The sequence below is a fragment of the Vipera ursinii genome, assembly GCF_947247035.1.
Source record: "Vipera ursinii genome assembly, chromosome: 3".
NCBI classification, from domain to species: domain Eukaryota; kingdom Metazoa; phylum Chordata; class Lepidosauria; order Squamata; family Viperidae; genus Vipera; species Vipera ursinii.
The window spans coordinates 160,138,151-160,156,284 of record NC_139516.1 but is presented as its reverse complement, the minus strand read 5'-3'; positions in this window follow the sequence as shown (position 1 = coordinate 160,156,284).

Below are 18,134 nucleotides of genomic sequence, written 5' to 3'. Positions count from 1 at the left end.
GGCAGAGATGGGGGGAGATGAAGTGAAGGTGGGCATGACAGGACAGAGGTGGGGAGAGATGAAGTGAAGATGAGCATGGCAGGGCAGGAAAAGCATAAGGTCATCTCCTAATGATAGTGCAGTACTAGTCTTGTGACTATAAGCCTAGTTGTGGTCACAAGACTAGGACCACATTATCATTAGGAAAGGACCTCACATTTCTCCTGCTTAGCCATGCTCACCTCCACTTCATCTCCTCTCTACCTGCTTAATTCCCTCCATCTCTGCCTTTTGGTTGCCCTAAGATTTGTTGCTTACCCCTGCTGCCTCCACCAATCTTAGCTGATGTTTGCCATCTTCTTTCACTGCTGGCAAGGTATGCCCAGCTGAGGCAGTTGATGGCTCCTTGTGAGGCTTTGAGAAGGTAGTGTGAGGGCCCTGTGAAGGACCAGCAGCTACTTTGGCTGGGTGTGCTTTATCACGGAGGAGAGAGTAAACAGTGAAGGTCAGGGTAATGGAGTACAAGATGGCAAGAAGGGTAGAGAAGGGGGCAGGTAAGCGGATAGGGAGAGTTGAAGTTCATGCTGCAGTCATAAATATGGGCAGGCTGCCAAGTGCTTGAATTTTGATCACATGACCACAGGTGATGGCCACAACTGTAATTTCCATTCATTCAGTGCTGGTCATAACTACTATTCATTCAGAGCTGTCATAATTTCAAACTGTTGCTGAAAAAGTGATGAATAAGTCAGTACAACCTGTATTTAACACTACAGTCATCCACTGAAATATATAGAAGTGATTCTCCTTTGCCAGGCAGAACTTTGTTGACTTCAGAAGGATAATGCCAAGTAAAATAATTGCCTGTCCACAAGAAGTATGTAAATGTACCCAATAAATCATGATACTTGTAAAACAAAGTTCTGGCAACTATGATTACATATAGCAAGCAAGTGAAGATCCTCAAAGATGCACATTGCACAAGGAATATTGAATATGATCACCAGTAACTTCACACAGCTTTATTAAAAATATGATTATGAAGAATTAAATAAAGTGCCTCTTTTATGGCGAATTTATAGCATTTGCTATGAATCTCCTTGCTCCAAGCTGATCTTAAAATATGTTTAAAATATGTTTTCCTTGTGTCTTGCATAGAGTGCGAAAGATAAGGGTTTACAAAATCATTACATTATTGTGTACATGAGGTATTTGTACATTTGGCTTGGGGAAAATCAAGAAATGACATTGACCTAAGAACAAAAGAACATGTTTTGTTTTGAAGAATGCTTGGTAAACACTTTTTCTGTCATACAACATGGTTGCATCATATTACTGTATAAAGAGGAATTGTTTTGGAAGACAATTGCATAGAGTGGGAAAGACAAGGATTTACAAAATCAGATTTTCCTGGGCTCCAAGATCACTGCAGATGGGGACTGTAGTCAAGAAATTAAAAGACGCTTGCTCCTCGGGAGGAAAGCCATGGCAAATCTAGACAGCACACTAAAAAGCAGAGACATCAGCCTGTCAACAAAAGTGCGTATAGTCAAGGCTATGGTCTTCCCAGTTGCAATGTATGGCAGTGAAATTTGGACCATAAGAAAGGCTGAGCGCAAAAGAATTGAGGCCTTTGAACTCTGGTGCTGGAGAAGACTCCTGCGAGTCCCTTGGACTGCAAGGCGATCAAACCGGTCAGTCCTAGAGGAGATCAACCCTGACTGCTCTTTAGAAGGCCAGATCCTGAAGCTAAAACTCAAATACTTTGGCCACCTAATGAGGAGGAAGGACTCACTGGAGAAGAGCCTAATGCTGGGAAAGATTGAGGGCAATAGAAGAAGGGGACGACAGAGAATGAGGTGGCTGGATGGAGTCACTGAAGCAGTAGGCGTGAGCTTAAATGGACTCCAGAAGATGGTAGAGGACAGGAAGGCCTGGAGGAACATTGTCCATAGGGTCGCGATGGGTCGGACTTCGCAACTAACAACAACAACATAACGCACATTGTGGTATACATAGATATTTGGGCAAAATCAAGAAATGACATTGACCTAAGAATAGGTTTTGAAGGATGCTTGGTAAAAAACTTTTTTGACAAACAACAGTGGATGCATCATCTTAATGTATAAAGAGGAACTGTTTTGGAAGATAAGAGAAATATTTAAGAGATTGGCAACTCAGTTGTTAGGTGAATGATCACTATGTGAAACTGCAACTGTGCTTGTGATCTTACAGTATTTCAGCTTTCCTTTGCTTTTTAGACCTGCAAAGGTTATAAATCCAAAGATTAGTTGTAAAGTTATGTTTTCATCACTGCCATCACTGCAAACAATTATTAGATAAGACAGTCCCTAAACGAGGACTACCTGTAGTGTGTCTGCATTCTTTGGCAGAAGATTGAGTAAGGATTTGGGGGGGGGGGAGTGAGGAAAAAATGGCTGCCTTTACCTCATGAAAAGTCAGGAGTTGTGTGGAAAATGTTTTTTCTTTTTAAATTGGAGAATGTTAATGAAAAACGTTTGAGCACAATATAGTTTTAAAATGCATTATGCACTTTAATTATAAGTATTGATAGATTCTTGGCTGAGCCTGCCTTTTAAGTAAATGAAAGCACTGCTTGAATTGCAGTTGTGCCTCTGAATGCAGGCCGCCCCCATAAAAGCTGTGTTGTTGGAAATTTCCAAAATGACACCAAAGAAGTGAGAAATTATGTTTCAAAATTAAGGATGTAAAAATCTGTTTCTTTTTTCCTTTTTGCCCTAGGGAAGAATGGGAGAAAAATGGCATTATTCTGTTATAGCAAATTGGATTGACTTAGTTTACACTCTCCTTTTTCACTGTGAGGCCTATAGCTTTTAAATTAAAAGTTACCTTAAAAAAATCATGTGCCCTTACTTTCTTTGGGTGCTCATTTAAGCTACATAGTCATGATGTAATCAGCTCTGGCAATAAAAGGCCTTGACTTTTGTATTATACTACATATTTGTTCTCTCTCTCTCTCTCTCCAGATAGTTCTTGGTTACCAACTGTAACTGGGTCTGGCAATTCCATTACTGTGTGATCTAGTTATAAAATGAAAAATCATGATCTTACAATAGCAGTTCATCAGTTCTGGCTATGGTTAAGGGAATCACTGCATATCATTAAATGCAACATCATGTTATTGCATGGGTGTCAAACTTGATTGTGTCACATGACGTATTGGGATGTATCATGAGGTTTTTTGCCTTTGCAAAGCCGGTGTGGGCATGGCCTATGCGTGGCCTATGTTTTTTGCCTTTGCATATGGTCCATGGGTCGCCAGTTTGACACCCCTGTGTTATTGTGTCTTGTGGTTTCTTGCTGGCCTCTCCATTGATTTTGCTTGTTCTAAATTGACTGTGAAAGTCACAAATGGGGATCGCATGAATAGGGGACACAGATACCATCACAAATGCATGCCAGTTGCCAAGTGCCTGAGTCACAATCACATGTACTATATATATAATGTTGAGATGGCCGCTACTTTGAGGACCTGCAATAGTCTCCTTGTTCAGCATCATCATAACTTCAAATGGTTGATGAATGAGTGGTTGATAGGTAAGGACTACACAGACTCTCTCTCACACACATTCTATATTACAGTAAAATGACTGAATTCTGTAATCCTATTTATGAACAGTTACATATAAAGCTGAGCTGTTTCCCCTCAGATTTATTTCTTTATTTTTCTCCTTTTTTCCTCCCTCCATTCCTAACATTTAACCTAATTAAATATGCCTTCAGTACAGAGGATTTATTTATTTAGTGTGTCCATCTTACATGAGTGACTCTGCATACAGAGATTCAAACAACACATTACAACATAAAATCATACATATGTTTGAGTTTGTGTGCATGAAAAATGTCAAGATGGCATCTGTCCCTCATAGTCCCACTGTTTAAAAATATATTTTTCATCCAAGGTGGAGATTAAAGGTGGGCTTCAATCATTCAGTTGAGAAGATCACCTGGGGAAAGAATTTGTGAGATTTTTTTTGCTTCTTGCTGTTGAGCGGTGGCAATTGCTTATTTCAGGCAGCAATTTATCTCACTTCTAACATTTGAGATAAGAAAAAGAAAAGCTCATCAGGAGACAGAGACCAGCAGAAGCTGGAGGAAAAAGGGAGGCTGGAGACCATGTTAGAGATAAAGAGACTGGAATCCTTGTCAACATGAATATATTAAAGCTATGCTGATCCATTTGACGGGCTAGAAAGAGAAGAATCTACTTACAGTTTTGTAGTTTTCAATATTTTTTTAGGGGGAGGTACACTATTCTAAGGAACACTATTCTTTTTTTAAAAAAAAACAGACATGTTTTAAATCGCCTGTCAGAAGGGATTATTTTCCTTGCCATTCTGATTTTGAAAGAGCTTTATTTAAAAAAGCCTTGAGGAGGTCAAAAAGTTTTAAACTGCCCCCTCTGTAATATCTTCAGCAAGACTTTCAGATTAATGTTGGGATTAGTTGAGAATGAAGGAAATACTTCATCACATTAGTCATCAGGAATAAACCTTTTTGGGCAATATTTGTTGCTTAATAAAAAGTTGTCATATCTGATAACAAATTCCAAAATTATTTAATAACTTTTATCAGCAGCTCTAAATCACGATACAATTATTCATAGCTTTTGGTATTTGCTCATGTCATAGACCTGAAAGGTATTACTGAATCCTACTTCTGCTGAGGGCAGAATCCAAAGAAAACCTTTAACAGCTGACTGCCTTTTTGGACTTATACAGTGAAGGAGACATCACCACCACTTTGTTAGCTAATTATTTTCCCTTATTTTTTTTTAAAAAAACTCTTATTTTTATGACAAAAATGGGAATTCCCTATATTTTTTATCAGTGCCAGGTTTCAATTCTGCCTCTTTTGCATGCTTTCGCTTGGGAGAATACATAGTTCCTGATTGGATAAAGAGTCTTTAATGGCTTTTTGTTGCTGCTGTTAGGATTTTGCTACTGAATTTGATGTGGCAAATTACTGTTTGCTTTCCTATTCATTTCCTAAAGTGTTCTTATATACAGTAGTAGTTGTGGGGTCCTTAATGTTCTCTGAGGTTGCTGAGTTATTTGCAGATGTTTCATTACCAAACTAGGTAGCATTATCAGGGCTGGGAAGGAGTGGAGTTTGCTCTTATTTTTATATTCTGGTGGCTTGCCCTGTCAGTGTAATAATAATAATAATAATAATAATAATAATAATAATAATAATAATAATAATAATAATAATAATAATAATAATAATTTGGAAGGGATCTTGGAGGTCATCTAGTCCAACTCCCTGCTCAGGCAGGAAACCCTATATCATTTCAGGCAAATGGCTGTCCAGTCTCTTCTTAAAAACTTCCAGTATTGAAGCATTCACCACCTCTGGAGGCAGGTTGTTCCACTGGTTAATTGTTCTAACTGTCAGGAAGTTTCTCCTTAGTTCTAGGTTGCGTCTCTCCTTGACTAGTTTCCATCCGTTACTTCTTGTCCTGCTTTCAGGTGCTTTGGAGAATAGCTTGGCTCCCTCTTCTTTGTGGCAGCCCCTGAGATATTGGAACACTGCTATCATGTCACCCCTCACTCTTCTCTTCGTTAAACTACACATACCCAATTCCAGCAACCGTTCCCTATATGTTTTAGCCTCCAGTCCCCCAATCATCTTTGTTGCTCTTCTCGGTACCCTTTCTAGTCTTGGTTATTCCTTGATTAGGCTGTTGCTTGCTGTTAGCTTATTTGTCTGCATTGGTAGTTCCTTCCTTGACCAGTTTAATAGAAATTGAATTGTTATGCTATCTAGAAAAGCATTATTTTTTTCTACTCAACTAATCTTGATCTTAATAGTTCTTATTAGAGGCTGTGCCAACATGAGCTATCTCTCCATTATGGACAGCCTACTATCAATTTAAAAACCTTACAGTTAGAGGCCAAATAAGCTGATTTCCTAAATAATCTCACAGAACAATGTTTATCCCTTCACCAGGACATTGAAGACAGCCCACCCGTATATGCTGATTAATGGAGACTTTCTTTGGTTTTACAAATGGCACAGGAGATTTGATGGGTTTTTTTTGCTATAGCAATAACATTTTCCCTTAAGTTCATCGAGGAACAGATAAATAGGTCAGTTGAAATCCAGCCAGCATTATGACCAAATTACTTAAATAATACTTGGTGTCACTAAATTTCTTTTTATTTTTTAATCAGCATTATTATACATTATGTCATATAGTATAGTTTTTCTTTCTTTAATATATTACTTTTTGTACACAAAATGGGCGCCAGCAGTTACTATGAATTGCATTCACAATTTTTATGTTAATAGATGATACAATTTTCTCAGACTTTCCAGCTGACATGCCAACCATCTTAACTGCTGAGCTATCATGGGAATATAACACAATATAAAATACTAATTCTATATAAAGGTGAAACTTGAAAAATTAGAATATCGTGCAAAAGTTCATTTATTTCAGTAATGCAACTTAAAAGGGGAAACTAATATATGAGATAGACTCATTACATGCAAAGCAAGATAGTTCAAGCCGTGATTTGACATAATTGTGATGATTATGGCTTATAGCTCATGAAAACCCCAAATCCACAATATCAGAAAATTAGAATATTACATACAATCAATAAAACAAGGAGTGTACATAGAATAATATTGGACCTCTGAAAAGTATAAGCATGCATATGTACTCAGTACTTGGTTTGGGCCCCTTTTGCAGCAATTACTGCCTCAATGCGGCGTGGCATGGAAGCTATCAGCCTGTGGCACTGCTGAGGTGTTATGGAAGACCAGGATGCTTCAATAGCGGTCTTCAGCTCTTCTGCATTGTTCGGTCTCATGTCTCTCATCTTTCTCTTGGCAATGCCCCATAGATTCTCTATGGGGTTCAGGTCAGGAGAGTTTGCTGGCCAATCAAGCACAGTAATCCCACGGTCATTGAACCAGGTTTTGGTGCTTTTGGCAGTGTGGGCAGGTGCCAAGTCCTACTGGAAAATTAAGTCAGCATCCCTATAAAGCTCATCTGTGGAAGGAAGCATGAAGTGCTCCAAAATCTCCTGGTGGACAGCTGCGTTGACCCTGGACTTAATGAAGCACAGTGGACCAACACCAGCAGATGACATGGCTCCCGAAATCAACAGAGACTGTGGAAACGTCACACTGGACTTCAAGCATCTTGCAGTGTGTGCCTCTCCATTCTTCCTCCAGACTCTGGGTCCTTGGTTTCCAAATGAGATGCAAAAGTTGCTCTCATCGGACTTTGGACCACTGAGCAACAGACCAGGCCTGTTTTTCTTTAGCCCAGGTAAGACGCTTCTGATGTTGTTTGTTGTTCAGGAGCGGCTTGACAAGAGGAATATGACATTTGAAGCCCATGTCCAGGATCCACCTGTGTGTGTTGGCTCTTGATGCACTCACTCCAGCCTCAGTCCACTCCTTGTGAAAATCCCCAAAACTTTTGAATGGCCTTTTCCTGACAATCCTCTCCAGGCTGTGGTCATCCCTGCTGCTTGTGCACCTTTTTCTTCCACACTTTTCCCTTCCACATAACTTTCTATTAATGTGCTTTGATACAGCACTTTGGGAACATCCAACTTCTTTTGCAATTACCTTTTGAGGCTTTCCCTCCTTATGGAGGGTGTCAATGATGGTTTTCTGCACAACTGTCAGGTCAGCAGTCTTACCCATGATTGTGATTCCTACTGAACCAGACTGAGAGACCATTTAAAGGCTCAGGAACCCTTTGCAGGTGTTATGGCTTAATTAGCTGATTAGAGTGGGACCCTTTGAGCCTAGAATATTGCACCTTTTCACAATATTCTAATTTTCTGAGATTGTGGATTTGGGGTTTTCATGAGCTGTAAGCCATAATCATCACAATTATGACAAATCATGGCTTGAACTATCTTGCTTTGCATGTAATGAGTCTATCTCATATATTAGTTTCCCCTTTTAAGTTGCATTACTGAAATAAATGAACTTTTGCACGATATTCTAATTTTTTGAGTTTCACCTGTATTTGAATGGAAAGCTGCTTGCACAGACCTGAAGCCCTTGCACTCATGGAGCTCAATTTGCAAATAATTGGATACTGTAAGCAAGAAAGATATCAAAATAAAATGCAGTCATAATGGATTTTTAAAATAATTATAGCTATCGATCATAATATTCAAATCATTCTATTTAATCTCAGAGAACATTGTGGTTCACTATGAAGCCTACCACTAAAGACTTTATTTTGTTTCAGAGTAATATTTTGCTATATTTCATTCATTTCTTTTCATTTAATATGCTTGGAAGGAAAAATGAAATGCATATATTTTCATATTTTAAAAATACTATTTTATGCTCCCAAAGACCTGAATTAATGCCTACTCACTTTGAATATAAAATTTGGACCTCAAAGAGCTTGTGTGCAATTTTTTTAATACTTTAAAGTAGATTACCTTTCAGAATTCTTACCTTGATCAACATTTCCACTGACACCATTTGATGATAAAATTTATGTGAAAACCAAAGTACCTAAAATGTCAGTTATAAGGCTCAGAAAATAGTGTTGTTATATCTTTATGACTGATTTCTTTAGTATGCAAATATTGTAAAGCATAATAGGGTGATTTATATTGGACAAAGGTTAATTCTTATTCTTTTTTTTTATTGAAAAGTTTTACAATACAGTTTTCCTTTAAAGAACCCCCCCTTCCCCCACCCTCCTCCCCCCCTACCTCCCCCCTACCTCCCCCCCTCCCCCCCTCCCTCCTCACCCCCCTACCTCCCCCCTCCCCCCCTCCCCCCCCGACTTCCCAGAGCTAAATACAAGGTATATATATATAAAAATGCAATCATAAACAACCATATACTAACAATTACAAGTTCTAAAATCCATTACTCTCTAGCTTGTATAGGATAAAACAAGCCTTAGCAATATTAAATATATATAAGAGACTAAAATAGAAAAAAGAAAAAACAAAGCGAAGGAAGACTTATTCGAATGCTTAATAACTGGCACAAGTATGCTGATCAGGGCTTTTTTCCTCATAGAACGCTCAGAACGGAGTTCCGGCACCTTTTTTGGATGGAACCTTGTAGGGTAGGCAAGGCGGGTTGTATGACATGTGTGAGTTTCGGCACCTTTTTCTTTTACAAAAAAAGCACTGATGCTGATTGATATAACTTAAATAAGCCAATTTGTTCATGTGATATGAATGAAAATTGAACAAATGCAACTGTTAATACAAGCAAATTGATGAAATAAAAGATCAAACTGTACAACAAAAATGAAAGAGCAAAATATATAACCTTATTTTTTCACTTTTTGTTGTTTCATGAATTCTCAGTTAATCTGGATACGTACTGGACATACAATATGGACAAGTATATGATAGTATTTTAAAGCCAGAGGTCCTATGGTAAACTTATCAAAGTTCAGGGTGATTTAGGAGCTCTACACTAGTTCACAAGATACTTGCTCTCACTAAATTGTATAAGACAGCCTTGATTAGACAAAGCTAACACAAACACTTTGAAGTAGAGGCAGAGATTTGGGAACAATTCTGACAAATGTACTTAAAATCTTTTTGTGTAGTGTGAACACTGGGAGATTAGCAGCTTTATAAAGATATGTTTAAAAATTTAGTGTAATATATCGCTATAATTTAGGGAAGGATTGTGTTGTTCAATATTTTTATCAATAATTTGAATGAGAGAAATGAGGGGATATTTGTCAAGTTTGCAGATGGTACAAAGCTGGGAGAATGGCTAATATTTCTGAGAAGAGAATATTTAAAAAGACCCAGGCAGGTTTAACAGGGGAATGAGATGAATACTGCAAAATGAAATTTAATATGGAGAAACATGTAATTTTGCACTTGGGTAATAAAAATGAAGGCCACAAATGAATGGCATAGGCTTGGCTTGGAAGTAGTACTTGTAAAAATTACCTCTTTAGTATTATTGTTGACCTCCAGTTAAACAGGATCCAGCAGTGTCATTCAGCTGCTAAAAGGCAAATGCTATTGAATAGTATATTAAAAGTAGCAAAGAATCACAAGAAATATTCCACTGCATTGATCATTGGTCAGACTTCAACTCAACCCCGACAAGACTGAGTGGCTTTGCATACCTTCATCCCGGGTTTATTCGGATATTCCACCTCTTTCTATGGGGGGGTGAACTATTACCCCCCGTAGATAGGGCTCGCAACTTGGGAGACCTTGGAAGATCACATAGGGGCTGTGACTAGGGGGGCTTTTGCCCAGGTTCGCCTGGTGTGCCAGTTGCGGCCCTATCTAAGCCGGGATGATCTATGCACGGTCACTCATGCGCTCGTGACCTCTCGACTAGACTACTGCAACGCTCTCTACATGGGGCTGCCCTTGAGGACCACCCGGAGGCTCCAACTGGTACAGAATGCAGCCGTGAGAGTTGTGTTGGGAGTCTCCCAATACTCCCATGTTACACCTCTGCTCCGTGAGCTGCATTGGTTACCAGTTGTCTTCCGGGTGAGATTCAAGGTACTAGTAATGGTGTTCAGAGCCCTACATGGCAGGGGTCCGGAGTACCTTAGGGAACACCTGCTGCCGGCATCAACTTCCCTCCGCCCTGTGCGTTCCCACAGAGAGGGCCTCCTCAGGGTGCCACCGGTCAGAGAATGTCGATTGGTGGCCCCCAGGAGGAGATCCTTCTCTGTGGGCACTCCGGAGCTATGGAATCAGCTACCGGTTGAGCTCCGGACGGTGCCCGATCTTCGCTCCTTTCGCCGCGAGCTAAAAACATTCTTTTTTGAACAAGCTGGCCTGGCCTGATGAGGGACTGGGGGGGGGTTGTTATTGTTATTTTACTGGGGTTTTAAGATGTATTAATTGTTTTTAGTATATGGGCATGTATTTAATTATTTTTTAACTTTTATAATCCTGTATTTTTATTCTTGCCCTGTTCACCGCCCTGAGTCCTTCGGGAGAAGGGCGGTATAGAAATATTATTAAATTAAATTAAATTAAATATAACACTTGGAAAATTGTGTCTTTTTCTGGCCATCAATATTCAAGATGGGACTGAACACAGGAAACAAGGAGGGCTACCAAGCTAGGAAAGAGTTGGGAAGTCAAGATGTATGAAGGATGAATAAAGGAACTTGATATGTTTAATCTACAAAAAAGACAAGAGTCGAAATGCATTTCAAATAGCTGAAGGATTGTCACATTAAAAAGGTAGTAAACATTTTCTCTGTTTACCTAGAGATCAGGAACAGGAATGGACTAGAAGATTAAAACTCCAAGTATACAGGTTCAGACTAGATGCTATAAGGAACTTCTTGACTGTACAAACCATTAGCCCATAGAATAGGCTGTTCCATGCAGCAATGCGGTGGAGGTCTTCAAACAGAAGGTAGATGACTACCTGCCAGAGATGGTCTAGTGCAGGCGTAGGCAACCTCGGCTCTTTTATGACTCGTGGACTTCAACTCCCAGAATTCCTGAGCCAGCTATGCTGGCTCAGGAATTCTGGGAGTTGAAGTCCACGAGTCATAAAAGAGCCGAGGTTGCTGACCCCTGGTCTAGTGGAACCCATACCCAACAAGGGGTTGGACTGGAAGACCTCTAGGGTCACTTACATCTCTATGATTCCTTCATAATTTTCTATATTTTCAGGAGAGGATCTTTTGCTTTCTGGATATTTCAAGGAAACAAGATATAATTTAAAAAATCCAACAATATTTAGAAAAAAGTACCATAGAAGATTGGCATAGCAAGAATGAATATATGTCTGTGTATTCTTTTGGCAAATATATAGATTTGTCATGAAGTAAACATAATAAAAGGTTTGACTTTGAGGCTCATCTATCTATCTATCTATCTATCTATCTATCTATCTATCTATCTATCTATCTATCTATCTATCTTCTTCATTTTTTTAGAATTTAACATACCTGAAAATTGCACCAAGACTTATTAAGTATGGGGATGAAGTTTTCATTCCCAATATTATTACTACAATATTATGAGTATCATAGTTGAATTTTGTGTAAGATTTTTATGCATTTTTCTATCTTACACTGAAGTATAACTTTGAAAAAAAATAGCATTGGCTTTCAATACTGGTATTTCCAGGTATTAAGATTATAATATGTTGATATCATGTGATATAATTGTGCTTTAATGCTCTCGTTTTCAGAATTCCAGATTAGGCTTTTCATTGGAAGTGTTGGATGGAACCAATTAAACAGGGACACAAGAAGCCAAAGACCTCTGATCAGTAATTTATTATACCAACCTAATTCATTATTAAAGAATTCAGGAACTGCTGTGCATCAAAAGCAACTCCTACTTATAGCAAAATCTAATTTCATATTTTGCATATCTTTTTTCTTACCTATGCAATAGACTAGGTGGCTGTCTCTTTTAAATAGGAAGTTTGTTTCCATCTGTCTCTTGTTTTATCAATGCATTGATTTGACATAGTGTTGTTTTCCTCTAAGGGTGTTAGAAGTAACTCTTAATAAGTTCTGAGATTTTGGAATCCAGCTTAGGCTCAGGTTTGTTTAAGGCATCATATCAGCAAAGACTGAATAAGTAGTGCTTCAGTTTTGACCATGAAATTAGCCTTCACAGAAATATTGCTAAATTAATGGTTTTATCTACATAACTATATTTAGCTTCCTGGTAAGACTTCTAACTCCATATGCATAAAAAGGAAGGATCAGTGTTTAGCTAATTCATTTGTGCCTGAATTAATCACGGACACGAAGACCTTGAGAGTCTGCAGAGGTAAAATCAGGGATAAACCAAAATCATTAGATTTTTTTTTGTAATTTCACTGCCTCAAATAGTTAAAAGCTTAGTAGACTATGGTATATGTTAAATGTGAGTTTATTAATATGTTTCCAAACTGAAATGAAGTTAGCCATAGTTTAATAAATGCATTCTGAGAATGAACTTTGTATAAATAATTTGAAAAAGAAGTAGTGAAATGAGTCTGGATTTTATTAATTGGATGTAATTCACAAGGACTGCAATGAAACTGTTGAATTAATCTAATTAGCTAGCATTTTTACAGTACTAAATTTCAAATGGGAGATTTTGTTATTGTTGAATTCAAATTTGGACCATATGTATCAATAACCATTCTCAAATTCCTTAATTTTGTGAAATTAAGGAAATTAAATTATGTTGCTACATAATATGTTACTGTAAACAGACTAGCTACATTTCACCAATTTTGAACATGTAACATTGACTTGAGTTAAACCTAAACAAACATATGTTTGCTAAGCTTGTAAGCTGCCCTGAGTCTTCGGAGAAGGGCGGGATATAAATGGAATTAAAATAAATATGTAAAGTGCTGCAGTGCAGTAGTCACTAAAGCTGGTGACCATAGACTATACTTAGAAGAACAACAGATACAGTATATTAATCAATAAAATCAAAAGCCAACTGGAAGTGAGATGGTGGAATATTTAGGGATTTGGAAGATAAAGTTGAAGATTCAAAATTGTCATGCCAATCATAAAGGAATTTGGAAGCTTAAATCTGTAAAATTTAGATTAAGGACTCAGAAAGAACAAGAGAGAGTGACAGGAAAAACTAAGATACCTTTTTTATTGTGGTAGAATTCAAAAAATTGGCTTCATATCTCAGCACCTTTAAAAAAAAGATTAAATTTTAATTCTATAAAATAATTCTCAGACCAGGTCTGCTAACACAGTGCCACTGTTGAAAAGTGAGCCAGGCCTGTTTCATTGTCTTGTGTGAATTCCTCAGGATTGTGAGTGTTATTTCTTTGGTTCTTTAGGCATTAAGTGAGACGAAGTGTTGAAACAGCAAACAAGTTTATTAACTCAGAACATAAGCAGCCCTAATGGCTGCTGTGCAGCTATTTATACGGTTAGCCTCTAGGTGGCGACCAATAGGTTTAAAGTAACAGTTTCCTGCCCAGAACCTAATTATCAGCCTGGAGACAGCAAGTCTGGCTTTCAGTAACAGCAACCCTTACATAACACAGAAATCTAGGTCAGACATTAAGCAAGTGAACAGATATTAAGCAAGTGATTTAAAACAGTTATGGCTAATACATTACAGTGAGGATATATTGTTTTATAGACAAAAGCCTTAAAATTTAAAGGCAACCTTTGACAGATGACAATCATTGAGAAACTACTTTAAAATAGACCAGGAAAGTTCAAAGGCAGAGTGTGACAATGTCTTTTTTCATTTATTCTCTCCCTTTTAAGATGTCAAGCCAACATAAGACACAAATCTGAGGCACTTTACAAATTTGCACCCTCAACTTCCAGTCAGAAAGAGCTCATTGCTTTGTTTTGCCAGAATTTGCAAGGACCATTTTGAATTATTTTGTTCTCTGTGATTTGAGGGAAGCAGCCCAGAAAGGCTTGTTAAAAATAAATAAATGCAAAGCCTCTTTGGTTCATATGCTGATTACTGCTTTGATTGAAACTGAAGTCAATGCAAAGTTTCTTAGTAGCCCTAATTAATTCTCCCTTTAACGAGATCATGTGCAGGGGACAAGTCGTGTTGTGCAAATTAAGCTGTTTAAAATGGTAATGCAATAGAAATAAATAAATAAAATAAGAATAAAACACTCACAAGAGAAGACAGGTTGCATCAGACAAAATGTTCATCTTTCCATCCGTGTTAGTTTCTTATGGTAGCCAAGCAAATGCCATTGGAGTGACAAGTAAGTACCGTAACTCAGTAACTCAAAGAATATTGCTTCCCAAATACCTGTGAGCACGGTAACCATGTAAAGCTATTAAGGTTAATAGCCTGCTTTGTAGCAATGACACTATAAGGAGAACATTTGTTTAATCTCTCCAGAAACACCATGACCAAATTACTCCTAAGAAACAAAAAAGAGTTCCATTCCCCCTTTTGTAATATAATTAGCATTTCCCCAATATAGATCTTATCCCTATATGCTATACTGATTGCTTGTGGAGGTGATGGGGAACACAGTGCAATGAAATTAAAACATTTTTAGTAAAGTCTTCTCCCATTTGAAGCAGACTCCAGGTGATTTTATAGAAGTTTGTAGTTTTCATGACAATATGCAAGTGATATCATTGCCATTGACAAATTGTAGAATTTTTAATAATCCCCTTTCCTGGCATGATAGATGCCAGTTAGCATGCACTGTCATTCCACTTACTCAGCAGGCTGAAGTAGCAAATTTAGTGTGAAGATATGTCTGTTGGGGAGAGGGAGGGGGCGGAAATAACATCTCATAGTGTTTGCAAAAAAAAAAAAGGCTTTAAAGTCACAGTTCCTACTTGAGACTATTAGCAAAAGAAATGTTCTGTTTTTACTTAACATCCTAAAAATTGTATTTGCTCAGATCCCATTAGAAAACCCAGAAATCTTCTTGCATAGGTATATCAAATCTCACAGCAGTGGACAAAAGAGAGCAACCATAAAATGCACAACACCGACAAATAGAACTGAATGAAAATGAACAGCTAGATTTTGCAGCAAACACACAAAAGATTGCATTAACAATGTACAAGAATATGCACAGACTATATTCAGCATGCACAGACTATACCCAATCGGTAGAGCACTTTGCAATTTTAAAAACACACTGAAGTCTCAAATTAAGGAGAAAACAAGCAAACAAGCACAGGAAATACCAAAGCTCAGCCATTTAACCAAATATAGAGTTAGACTTTTATTTTTTAAAATGAGCTCAAAAGTTCCAAAAGAAACTGTCCCCAATGAGAATTCCAAACCAACTTATTGAAGTTTTTAGAAAGGCAATATATTCTTGACTTGAACTTAGATGCTTGTATGCACTCTGTACACGCTGTCTGAATTATGCTGTGTATCCAGACCTCCTCAAACTCAGTATCAACAGAATTCAAGTGCACTCACAGTGTTTGCATGAGTACACTCACTCATACATGCTCTCTGAGATCAGTAAGTCAAGTATATCAACACTGTACTAGACACTGTTTTTCTAGTCAGTTTACAGTATGACAAACATATCCATAATGAGAAGATAAAACATGCTATGGTTGTTTTATTTTCAGTCTATAGTGCATATATAGTCCCATCTGTACAAAATGTAGCAGAGATTGTTTAAAAGAAAGCATCAATAATTTTCTTTCCTAGCAAGGATATGATGATCTGTCCTTTCCTTGCATGGTCTCCTTCATTCTGCATATGGTGTACAACCTCAGACTAATGTACTTTTTTTAGCCTGGCTGAGGCCCAAAATAATTATTAGATGCAAATAAAAGGAGTGGGAGTGGCTTTGAAAAGGAGTGGGGGACTACTAGAGAGAGGTAGATGAATCCCATGCAACTCAGATGATGAAGTTACCATACAGATTCATGTGGAAACTCTATAAAGTGTGAATATCACTCCAGTGCTGATCAGAACATTTGAAAAAATTATGTGGCATATTTCAGGTAGAATGAACTATGGTCCCTGTGTCACGACTCTTAAATATGCAAGTGACTGGCTCAGAGCATCTCAGATGAGCTATGTTTCTTAGGGACAGTGGTCATTATCCAGTCATGGTTGCCTGGATGGTGGAAGGTTGGTGAATTGTTGCCAATGGTTGAGTAAAGTCATTGAGTTATAAGGACTAGTTTCTTTTTGCTGATTGGAAAAATCTAGAAACAAAAGGCACATTTTAAGAAATACAAGTTGCTTCAGCCAGGAGTGATTACTGGAACCACAGAGCCATCCCCCCCAACTCCTTTTATTCCGGATACTATGTGCAAAAATGTTTTGTACATCAATCATTGATTGCCAGGAGTTGGCACTGACTTGACCAAACTAGATGGAATTATTGCCCTGCCCTTTGTCTGGCTCACTCAGCACAAAATGGAGCATGTTGACAGCAGCATTTAGTGCTATGGCCCAAGCCAACAGATGGCATCTCTCTTTCCCTTGATGATACATTTATTAGACTGTCCAAGATGAGGCTGGTGGCCTTGGGGTTGCCAACAAAAATATTATACTGCTGCAGGAAGTAGAACATCTATTAGACAATTTAGTTTTTTTCCTGGATATAGCTTAGTTTGTCACCAATCAGGCAACTTCCACAAATAGGACCTGCAATCTCTGCATTGGGACATATGTTTTTTACAAAGGATGATAATCCCTTTCAAGTTGAGTTACAAGCCTGACAAGCACAAATACTTGCCAGTCTGAAGAGCAACAGATTGGAGCCCCACCAGTAGATCAATTTTCTAATCCCTTGAGAGAAATCACTTGTAGAATTTCTATGTTGTAGCAAAGGAACCATTTTCCCTTCTCCCCCACCCCCACTTCTCCTACTACCCATGACAAAAGAAACAGATGATATTTTGATGACAGTTTTTTCAGAACTTAAAAAACCCCCACACAACTACTCCCCCCCCCAAGTGCATGGCAAAGCTGCCACTTCAAGGTTATCTGATCTGGCTTTGGTAAGTGTAGATCCTTCCTGAAAGAAATAGGACAGTCACTTGTTACAGCTCGGTGTGATGACTGTTTCAGAGTTACTATATCTCTGTATTGCTGTTGGCAATTATAAGAAATGGAGGAAGAAGTACTACTGGTTTATGGGAACTTGGGATTTAATGTGTGCTGGATAAGGTTGCATGCCCCTAAAAGAGAAGTCTACAGCTTGGGAATATTTCTTAATTTTTGGCTGTCATAGATTTCCTAGAAGCATCTCAGTTGAAGTATATATATGTTCTCACAGGTGGTAAATTATTGACAAGTACTTGTGAGCCAGTCACACTTATCACATCTTAATTATTTCTTTATCTTAGCTGTTGCAGTATGGTCTGCATGGAAACTTCTGTTGGTGTAAAGTATGACAGCTTTACACCAAAAGTAGTCTTTAAAAACATATAAAACATGTTCTACTGAATGAATTATAATAGGCAATATAATATTAGGTTTAGTATTAACCTAGTATTATATTGTCTACTAGGTAGTAAACTACTACAAGTTCCCATATTGAAAGATGTAAAATTCTAAATATTTTTTTTATTATATCACAGCATGGGTTGTCATATAAATTGCTATTAGAAATGTTCATTTGCAGAAAAAAATGTTTCAAAAGGAAGCCACTTTTTCAATTTGCTATATATCTAATCAAAATACAATTTTAATGTATATTTT